The sequence below is a fragment of the Drosophila mojavensis genome, unplaced genomic scaffold (assembly GCF_018153725.1).
Source record: "Drosophila mojavensis isolate 15081-1352.22 unplaced genomic scaffold, ASM1815372v1 contig_136, whole genome shotgun sequence".
Lineage (NCBI taxonomy): Eukaryota > Metazoa > Arthropoda > Insecta > Diptera > Drosophilidae > Drosophila > Drosophila mojavensis.
In genome coordinates, this window is record NW_025318667.1 from 9,208,466 (window position 1) to 9,220,000 (window position 11,535).

At 34.4% G+C, this 11,535-nt stretch overlaps 1 protein-coding gene and 1 long non-coding RNA gene across 4 annotated transcripts in view; one reads left to right on the forward strand and one right to left on the reverse strand.

Moving 5' to 3' along the window:
- LOC6585046 (serine-rich adhesin for platelets) overlaps positions 1-11,535 on the reverse strand; it is an 89,274-nt gene that overhangs the window by 16,209 nt on the left and 61,530 nt on the right. The window lies entirely within an intron of this gene.
- On the forward strand, positions 4,986-6,304 carry LOC122757058. The gene is made up of 2 exons (XR_006356957.1): positions 4,986-5,452; positions 5,512-6,304. It is a non-coding gene; the product is annotated as an uncharacterized LOC122757058 (long non-coding RNA).

Genomic DNA, 11,535 nt, shown 5'->3' on the forward strand with positions numbered 1-11,535 from the left:
AGTCAGTCAATCAGTCATTGGACCAGACTTTCATCTCTCCGTCAGTCAGTCAATCATTCAGTCTATAGCTAAATCAGTCAATTACTCAGCTGGTCAAATCTTCAAAAATTTAGCGAAACACAATTATCGATATACATGTATCGATAAATCCACACGCTTTTTTCATACCTTTTATGTTCAATCAGACTGAGTCACACCCAAGATACACGCGCACACATACACACACATGTACACACTCGCACACACGCACACACACACACGCGCGCACACATTCATACATACCCGTGTCAACAAATGTCTGCAATCTGTGTGTGTGTGCTGTAGTTTTGCGTTTTGGTCCACCCACAAATTGCAGCGGCTTATGGGAAGGCAAAAACAAAACAGAAATCTTTAAAGGCCGATGGGCGTGACCATTTGCTAATTGCTTGACAGCAACAAATTGGCCAGTCCAATTAGCAACTTTAAAAGTGGACGGCATGGCCTGGTCCTGGTGATGATGGGTCGTCGGCGGGTGGTGCAAGTTTAAGTGATGTGATTGCAATTTCGGCTTTGGCGTTTGTGGAGCAAATGCAAAAAGTCAGCAACGAGGCAGCAGCGAGCAAAGCAACTGGAACAGCTGCAGCAACGGCAATCGATGGCATAAGCCAAACTAAATTGCTAACAGGATACACACGCTCACACACACTCACTCACACTCACACACACGCGGACACACTGAGACACGCATACATATATTTCAATCAACTGCCTAAACACTTTTCAAATTGTGCAATTGAATTGAAAACGCGAATCTCTCGCTCTCTCTTTCTCTCTCTCTCTCTTTCTCTCTCTCTCTCTATATATATTCATGTGTATCACAGGCTTCTATTGGTGCAAGGGGCGTGGCCTGTGAATAGCCGTTTCAAATAGCTATTCAAGTGTCAAATCAAATGTCGCGCAAGTGGTTAGCAAGTGGTTGACGCCGTCGGTTGCATTACTGATGACTTTTGTCGCGCCATTTTAATGACATTTTCAAAGTGTTTGCATTTCCAATTTGCCAGCAAAGCGAAAAAGAGAAACACAGGGAGGGAGAGAGAGAGAGGGGGAAATGGAGCAGATGCTGTGTGCTCGCTGTTGGCATAAACATTTAGCCAAAATCAAATATGCATTCCACTTTTCAGCAAACAGCGAGGCACAGCAACTGTTCCATAATTAAGAGCAATCACTACATATTTGGACTAGCATTGGGGGTATTCTATGGTACCTGATATATAGATATAGAGTAGGTACTTTGAATAGCGGAAAGAGCAAAACTTGAAAGTGTTTGAAGCTAAAGATAATCGGGGCAAGCGTCAAAGAGTTGAGCTGAAGAAGGCTAGTTTGGCATATATAATAGTGATTATTACAGGGTATTAGTAATTATGTTAAGTTCTTGTGTCTTAAACAATTGATGTCATGATAATGCACTTCAGAGACCTGAGACTAGAGACCTGACCCTCTCTAAAAAATCAATTCAAGAAGATTTTGTCTAACCCATTAGCTTTCTCCCTATCTCCCACTTTATATATATAGATATGCATATATATAAGAAGAGCATGTTATTTAATGTGAATATATGTATATGCGACAAAAGCAACTTTAAGTTTGATGTATCTCTCAACAGGCACTTCGCATGCATAATAGATAGCAGCAAGAGCAGCAGCACCTGGCAGCTGGCACCTGGCAGATGGCTTCGTGTGAAAGCCTTTCCGCTGTCGGTTAGCTGATTAAACGGAAATATGTTAATGGCAGATGTCCATTAAATGAATTCCATTTGAAGAATTCTCAAAGCCAGAGAGGTGGGCACTTAATACGCTCATCAATAGTTGGACATAATTTGGCCACGTTGCGTATACGCAACGTCGACTCGCCAGCCAGTCATTAAAAGGAATAAATAATGCGCACACACATACGCACATATTCTGTATGTGTGTGTGTGTGTGTGTGTGTGCCTACAATATGATTAAACATATTTTTCAGCTGGCTGGCAAAGAAGCTGGCAAAATGGAGAAAGCGCCTGCACTTAAATCCACAGTGGCTGCTTTCGAGGGTGGTTTGGTCAGGTATGCAATAAAAACAGATTGTAATCTGCGTAAGTGGAAGTGGCCACATTTGGTTGCAGGCAGCGTGCCAGTGTCAGAGCGGCCCGTAGCCCATGCAACACACATACACGCGCACACACACACACATACAGAAAACGTAGCATGCAAAACAACAAACCAAACTATTGAGAATGTTGCAATACGAAAGAACGGAAGAAGCGTGAGAGATACCCTGCAGCTGACAGACATGACTGAGACTGGGAGGCTTAGCGCGTTAGCACTATGCCTATTGGCTCCAATATATGTATTAACTCTGCAAGCAAAGCGCTAAATCTTTAGTTATTACATACATTTATCGATTAATTTATATATATATTCAATCTATATGTATGTATATGAAGACTGTGTTGAGACTGAACCATTCTTTTTTCTTTCTTTGAGGAATGCAATAGAAAATCGGTTATATGTTGTAAACGCATTGCTCGTTAGCACAGATCGATAATTACAAGTTTGATCGATAACGACCTTTTTATGAAACGCAATCATTTTAAATAATAATCGATAATTTATTTTTCTTGAGTTAAAAATCAGGACATAGAATATGAAAAAGACTCTAAATATAGGCATATATAGTAATTATTATAAACTATATCGATAAATTACTGATCGATAATAAACAAGTTAAAATGTAGTGTATTTTAATAACATAGAAACAGGGAGAAATATCAATAACTAAGTGCCGTTGCGCTACATATAACTACCGATAAGTATTTATCGATCGATATAAGTCTAAAAAATGTTAAAAATATATTTAGAAAATATATTAATAATTAGATGAATTAATAAATAATGATTAAGAAATCGAATGCGGTGATGATCGATAGATTTCTATAAGGAAAACTACTAAATGTATAAAATTATATTGATTAAATTTGATCAAAAATGTTTGTCTCGTATGATAATTCATATGGTAAATATGGTGAAGTAATAAGTAATAAAAAACTGATCGAGAAATTAAAAAATATAAAACTAAGCAGTGCGTGGAGAAACAAAATCTTGAATAAGGCTAAGGTACTCTTTGAAGCCCTAGTTAATTCAAAATTGATCAAAGCGTTTGTTATGCAACCCGTTCAATTTGGTTGCAGGCATACAGGGTATGCGCTGGGTATGAAAATAATAGCCTGACAGACTGTGAGAGCTCTTAAATTTTCTAGTTGCCATATCGAGAGATTCGCATGTTTTTTGCCCGTTGTTGTTGCGGCTGTTTGTATAGCCGCCCCAAAATTCATGGGGCTTACTCTAATATTTGCTCGAACTTTGTGTCATCTTTCCTCTTTACTAGCCTTGCAGTCTGTTTTTCTCTTGCCCGTCTGCCTGTCTGCCTTTTCATCTGGCAGATGCAGTTGCAGCTGCAGCTGCACCCGAGACCAACTTGATGAAATTTCACAAATTTTCGTTATGCAAGAGCGAATTCCCCTAGTCCCGCCCAGAGAAATGCAGAAAGGGGGTTTCGTTACATTCTGTAAGCATCTGTTTAATAGAGTTACAAATGTTGAGCACCAAATCACAATTTCCAACTGACTAAAAACAAATGCAGTCGCCAATGGAATGAAGACTCTTTTCATCTGAACAGATTTGAAATTGAACCTTGCGTAGCCAACCTTGTCTATTAGGTGTAGTTTTCTATCGATAAAAATCGATATCATACCTGTATTATTTACGCATATCCAATTATTTTGGAGAACTTTTCATTTTTTGTACTGCTTTACTGTCTAGTTTTTCTTCTCTCTGGTTATTCTAACAGAGATTCATTCAAGTAGACTAAACTTACTTATGGAGTTCGCGTTGAAGAACTATATACTTCCTTTTTAGTCTTTCTCCTCTGTCCTTCTTTTGCTTTTCTTCTTAACTTCTGCCTTTACTTTCTCAAAGTCTGCATGTTTACTTTGAATATTTCGCGTGACTTGCTTTGCCTCTCTATGTGCTTCTCACAGCCAGATTTGCTGGGCAATTTAATTGATTGATTTTTGTTTTCTTATTTCGATTCTATTTTTTTTTTTTCAATAGAGGAACAACGAAATTGTTAATCAAATGGAAATTTGTTGTTCTTGTTCTTGGCAATTTTCACACAGCCCTCACTAGGCTCGTCTAAAGCCTACGGACTACCATGTATGAGTGGCCGAGTAGCCAAGTAACTGAGTGCTTGAGTGGCAGCAACAGCGTTGTTGCTGTCGCAGTAGATGCTGCTGCTGCTGCTGCCGTCTAACAAGGTTACCTGGGCAACTAATTTGCATGGGACGTGACTGTACCTGAGTGCAGCTGCGAGGCACTGTCACCGTGTTTGTTAGCAATTAACTGGGCCATTGTTGCTGTCAACATTTCCAAGCTCAAGCAGCAGCAGCAGCAGCAGCAGTAGCAGCAGCAGTAGCAGCAGTAGCGCCAGCATCAATATTGTTGTTGCTGCTGCCGCTGTTCAAGCATTCTTGCATTTTGCATTGGAAATAGCCACGCAGCTAGCTGCTTATTTTATTTGCTAATTGCAACACTCGACGGCAAGCGGCAAGGACGAGAAAAGGACGAGCCCTTGACAAGTGCTCGACAAGTTTCTAGCTGCGACAGCAACAGCAGCAGGAGCAGCAATAGCAAGAGCAGCAACAACAGCAACAGCAACAGCAACAGACAACATTGTCGCTGTAGGGCAAATGCTCTTCGGCTCCACGCCTTCTTGCATCCTTCTGGGTTAACATGGCAAACAAATTAAAAGTGACGCATCTTATTCTCTAGCTCTGCCTCTTTCACTCTTCTACCTATCTCTCTTGCTCGCTTTCTCTTGCTGCTGCTGCGTTTCCACACTTTAACATTCACATTTACATCTTTTCTTTACCTTTAACTTTTTACATTTTTTTTATAAATCTTGCCCAAAGAGAGAGAGAGAGAGATAAGTAGATAGAGTGCAAGTATGTGCAGAGCAGGTAACCAGCAAAGCCCTTGACTGTGCATTTTGTAGTGCTCTAAGCTTGTGATTAATTCCAAAACCCACTTAAATATTCATTTGAAGATCTTCATTTAAATGAGTTGATCAACTTATCGGTAAAGAACTTGATTAAGTTTTAGCTTGCCATTGCCATTCACTACTCTGCGCCGATATTTTGACCTCAATTGATTTTCTTTTACCGTCACTAGTTTGGTATATCGATGTAAAGCTTATCGATATGCTTAATAGGAAAATACTAGTTTTTGAAAAGAGTTTTTGAAATACTCCAATGTGGCTTTAATGATTTACGAACATTACGGAAATGTATGTTTGGACTCTATGAAGGGTCCTAGGACGTGGGCGAGCCATAGACTGAAGATTGTGGTGCCTAACTTTAGGGTAAATTAGAGAACTGATGGTAATATATGTATATACATGTATGTACAGCATATGTAGCCGACTCTTTTTCTTCCGCAGACTCGAGAATTTCATTGGCATAGATCTGTTTCAGCTCTTCTTCACCTCTCTGACGGATTCTCAATGCTGCTCAAGTCTAAGCCAAATGTCAATACAATTGAGTCGTTACAATATTGAGACAGAATATCGGTTTTGCTATGCTGCACTTTGTCTCTCTATCTCTCGCTGTTCGCTTTCCCGTCGCTCTCGATATAATCTATGGAATTTATGTAAGCAGGCAATAGATACGGAGCAATGCTGATGCGGACACAGATCCAGATGCAGATGCTTAAGAGAATTGCAAAAGAAAATGTCAAACAAGCTAATAACAAGCTCAGACAGCAAGCCCGCCAGCCAGACAGCCAGAGCCTGGGAGAGAGAGAGGGGGAGAGTGTGTTTGATTTAAGGACATTGCTAGTGACAGTTGGAAGGCAGTTAAAGTCAACACGCATACGCCATGTGTGACAGGCTGCAGCAGCAGTTGTCATTGAGGGGGCGTAGCTTATTGAAGATGCCTGGTCCAGGCAAGATCGGGCAAAGGGCTGTCGAGGGGATGACGGGGTGCTGGGGCTGCATAGCAAGTAATCCATACAAAATACTTGTACATATGATGCATATTTCATTGGAGGCAACAACTGCGACTGCCCATAATATATTCATATTCGATATCCAAACACACATACACAAATTGAATATGTCATGAGGTGACGGACAGACGGACGGACGGACGAGGGTGGAGCCGTTGAGGTCAGTATTGGTTGTCAATTTAATATGAATAATAAGTAATAAATGCATACGATTACAATAACAATGACACAACTTGAAAACTTCATAATGTTTGCCAATGCTTAAAACTAATACGATTTCAACGGAAGCTCTTGCTACGGCTGCATTCCGTTGGGACATTCCGGCCAGAAATACCACTTAAATGTTTCATAAATTGTTCATTTATGCAGACAGAGGGCAACATTTTGGTTACATTTACTAAATCACATAATGTGCTTGCTTCTCTGTGTGTGTGTGTGTATATAAATATATATATGTATATATGTGTGTGCGTGTGTGTGTGCACATTACGCAGTCAGCCGACAGCGCAAAATGTCCACGGGGATTGGCAGCGGGCAACAAATTGACTGACGAGAGCGACCCCATTATGACGCAACAGAGCTAGAGACAGGCAGAGAACGTAAGAGAGAGAGAGAAATGTAGAGAGAGATGCACTGAAAAGAATTCATACCAATCAAAACTCTTATTGCTTCAATTAAGTTTTGCTATAAATTTCCCAGACTAAATTCAAATTTGTGAACTTACATTGTATGTGTGTGTGTATTTTTTTTTTTTCCGATTTTACACATTTGTGAGTTGGTCTTAGAAATGATTTCTTTAAAGGCCATATCTATCTATAATAGAATTTTCTTTTAGGTTTAATGCTTAAGATTTATTTTATTGCCTGAAGGCCTTTGCTGCTCTGGCTTAAAACTTGTTATTTAGAATTCATTCTTTGCAACAATAAATAAATAATACTAATAAATAATACTAAATAATAAGGTACAAGATTTGTACATTGAGCCAAATTTTATTAGCATAGATATGCTGTTAACAGCTAGGTTGACAAAGCTACCACACAGTTTATAATAGAATTGCCAGATCGACAATTGTAAATGTGCTTGGCTTTCTGATCAGAAAGACGTTCTGAATCAATCCATTTAAATTATCAGATTAAATTGAAAACATTTATATGAACACAATGAAATGATTTATTTTTTTATTTTTTTTTTATATATTAGATTAAAATAAATAAAAAATAATAATATAAAATATATTAATTTAGTTTTTTTTTCACTTTTTTCACTTTTTTTTTATTTTTTTGCTTTTATTTAAAAATTTAGTTATTAAAATATTTTTTATTATAAGAAAAATTATATTGACTTCTCGACTTTTCTCTCAGTGCAGCCATTGAGTGGATTAGAGAGGCAATGCCTCTCCCCAAGGACGTCAAAAATTCAGCTACATCTGTCAATTGTTGTCGCTGTGTCTGTGTGTGTGTGTCTGTCTATCTCTGTCTCAACTCTCTCGCTCTCTTAATAAATTAACATAATTGCGCAATTTTTCACAATTTGACAGCTTAATAAATATTAAATTTTAATTAATTGAATGCCGTTAAGAGATGCCCCAAATGCAACAGTTTCCACTCGCTTTTCCTCCTACTCACTCTCTCTATCTCTCTCCCTCTTTCGCTCACTCGTTCTCTGGTGTGCACTTAATGCTGGCAATTAGCGCCTGGTCAACAGCTTCATAAATATATCAAACAATTAATCAAAGTGCAGCCTGCTTTAAAAAAAAGAGAGGGAAAAATACAAAAACAAGAAGAAGACTATCATCAGCGACACACACAAAATGGCGGCTGACATTTCCGTTTCCGCTTCGGCTAAAATATAAATACAGGAAAATCAGTGTCATATTACATATGCTCGCTTAATATGTCAAATTATTCAATATTAAGGGATTTGTAACAAAAAAAAAAGTATTTTTTTTTTTTTTAGCGTTGTAAATAGTTTTCCATATTTCTCTGTTACATATTTGTGGACAAAATTAATATACCCTGAGTATACATATTACAATCTGTTTAGAAACTACAGCAGTAGCCAAATAGCCCAGAAATAAAATATTCCAAGCCGTTTGACAATATGACTTAAATACTTAATAAATCCCATTCACTCTGGCATTAAATGCTCCAGTTTGTAATTCAGCTCAAAGTAATTTGACTGCCGCATGGATCCTTTTATCGCCTTTATCAGACTGCAGTGTGCAAACATTTGTTTGTGCATTATTGAAATTTGTCTTGTGACATTTTAATTAATTTATGGTCATTCAGTTTGGCACTGCACGAAATACGCTTTCAATGCCAAACGATTTTCTAATTAATTGCCTCAATATTTCTTAATGTTTTATAATTTGAAATTGTGTAAAGCAAATTTATGTAAATGTATCTGTATCTGTATCTGTATCTGTATCTGTATCTGTATCTGTATCTGTATCTGTATCTGTATCTGTATCTGTATCTGTATCTGTATCTGTATCTGTATCTGTATCTGTATCTGTATCTGTATCTGTATCTGTATCTGTATCTGTATCTGTATCTGTATCTGTATCTGTATCTGTATCTGTATCTGTATCTGTATCTGTATCTGTATCTGTATCTGTATCTGTATCTGTATCTGTATCTGTATCTGTATCTGTATCTGTATCTGTATCTGTATCTGTATCTGTATCTGTATCTGTATCTGTATCTGTATCTGTATCTGTATCTGTATCTGTATCTGTATCTGTATCTGTATCTGTATCTGTATCTGTATCTGTATCTGTATCTGTATCTGTATCTGTATCTGTATCTGTATCTGTATCTGTATCTGTATCTGTATCTGTATCTGTATCTGTATCTGTATCTGTATCTGTATCTGTATCTGTATCTGTATCTGTATCTGTATCTGTATCTGTATCTGTATCTGTATCTGTATCTGTATCTGTATCTGTATCTGTATCTGTATCTGTATCTGTATCTGTATCTGTATCTGTATCTGTATCTGTATCTGTATCTGTATCTGTATCTGTATCTGTATCTGTATCTGTATCTGTATCTGTATCTGTATCTGTATCTGTATCTGTATCTGTATCTGTATCTGTATCTGTATCTGTATCTGTATCTGTATCTGTATCTGTATCTGTATCTGTATCTGTATCTGTATCTGTATCTGTATCTGTATCTGTATCTGTATCTGTATCTGTATCTGTATCTGTATCTGTATCTGTATCTGTATCTGTATCTGTATCTGTATCTGTATCTGTATCTGTATCTGTATCTGTATCTGTATCTGTATCTGTATCTGTATCTGTATCTGTATCTGTATCTGTATCTGTATCTGTATCTGTATCTGTATCTGTATCTGTATCTGTATCTGTATCTGTATCTGTATCTGTATCTGTATCTGTATCTGTATCTGTATCTGTATCTGTATCTGTATCTGTATCTGTATCTGTATCTGTATCTGTATCTGTATCTGTATCTGTATCTGTATCTGTATCTGTATCTGTATCTGTATCTGTATCTGTATCTGTATCTGTATCTGTATCTGTATCTGTATCTGTATCTGTATCTGTATCTGTATCTGTATCTGTATCTGTATCTGTATCTGTATCTGTATCTGTATCTGTATCTGTATCTGTATCTGTATCTGTATCTGTATCTGTATCTGTATCTGTATCTGTATCTGTATCTGTATCTGTATCTATATCTGTATCTATCTATATCTATATCTATATCTATATCTATATCTATATCTATATCTATATCTATATCTATATCTATATCTATATCTATATCTATATCTATATCTATATCTATATCTATATCTATATCTATATCTATATCTATATCTATATCTATATCTATATCTATATCTATATCTATATCTATATCTATATCTATATCTATATCTATATCTATATCTATATCTATATCTATATCTATATCTATATCTATATCTATATCTATATCTATATCTATATCTATATCTATATCTATATCTATATCTATATCTATATCTATATCTATATCTATATCTATATATCTATATCTATATCTATATCTATATCTATATCTATATCTATATCTATATCTATATCTATATCTATATCTATATCTATATCTATATCTATATCTATATCTATATCTATATCTATATCTATATCTATATCTATATCTATATCTATATCTATATCTATATCTATATCTATATCTATATCTATATCTATATCTATATCTATATCTATATCTATATCTATATCTATATCTATATCTATATCTATATCTATATCTATATCTATATCTATATCTATATCTATATCTATATCTATATCTATATCTATATCTATATCTATATCTATATCTATATCTATATCTATATCTATATCTATATCTATATCTATATCTATATCTATATCTATATCTATATCTATATCTATATCTATATCTATATCTATATCTATATCTATATCTATATCTATATCTATATCTATATCTATATCTATATCTATATCTATATCTATATCTATATCTATATCTATATCTATATCTATATCTATATCTATATCTATATCTATATCTATATCTATATCTATATCTATATCTATATCTATATCTATATCTATATCTATATCTATATCTATATCTATATCTATATCTATATCTATATCTATATCTATATCTATATCTATATCTATATCTATATCTATATCTATATCTATATCTATATCTATATCTATATCTATATCTATATCTATATCTATATCTATATCTATATCTATATCTATATCTATATCTATATCTATATCTATATCTATATCTATATCTATATCTATATCTATATCTATATCTATATCTATATCTATATCTATATCTATATCTATATCTATATCTATATCTATATCTATATCTATATCTATATCTATATCTATATCTATATCTATATCTATATCTATATCTATATCTATATCTATATCTATATCTATATCTATATCTATATCTATATCTATATCTATATCTATATCTATATCTATATCTATATCTATATCTATATCTATATCTATATCTATATCTATATCTATATCTATATCTATATCTATATCTATATCTATATCTATATCTATATCTATATCTATATCTATATCTATATCTATATCTATATCTATATCTATATCTATATCTATATCTATATCTATATCTATATCTATATCTATATCTATATCTATATCTATATCTATATCTATATCTATATCTATATCTATATCTATATCTATATCTATATCTATATCTATATCTATATCTATATCTATATCTATATCTATATCTATATCTATATCTATATCTATATCTATATCTATATCTATATCTATATCTATATCTATATCTATATCTATATCTATATATCTATATCTATATCTATATCTATATCTATATCTATATCTATATCTATATCTATATCTATA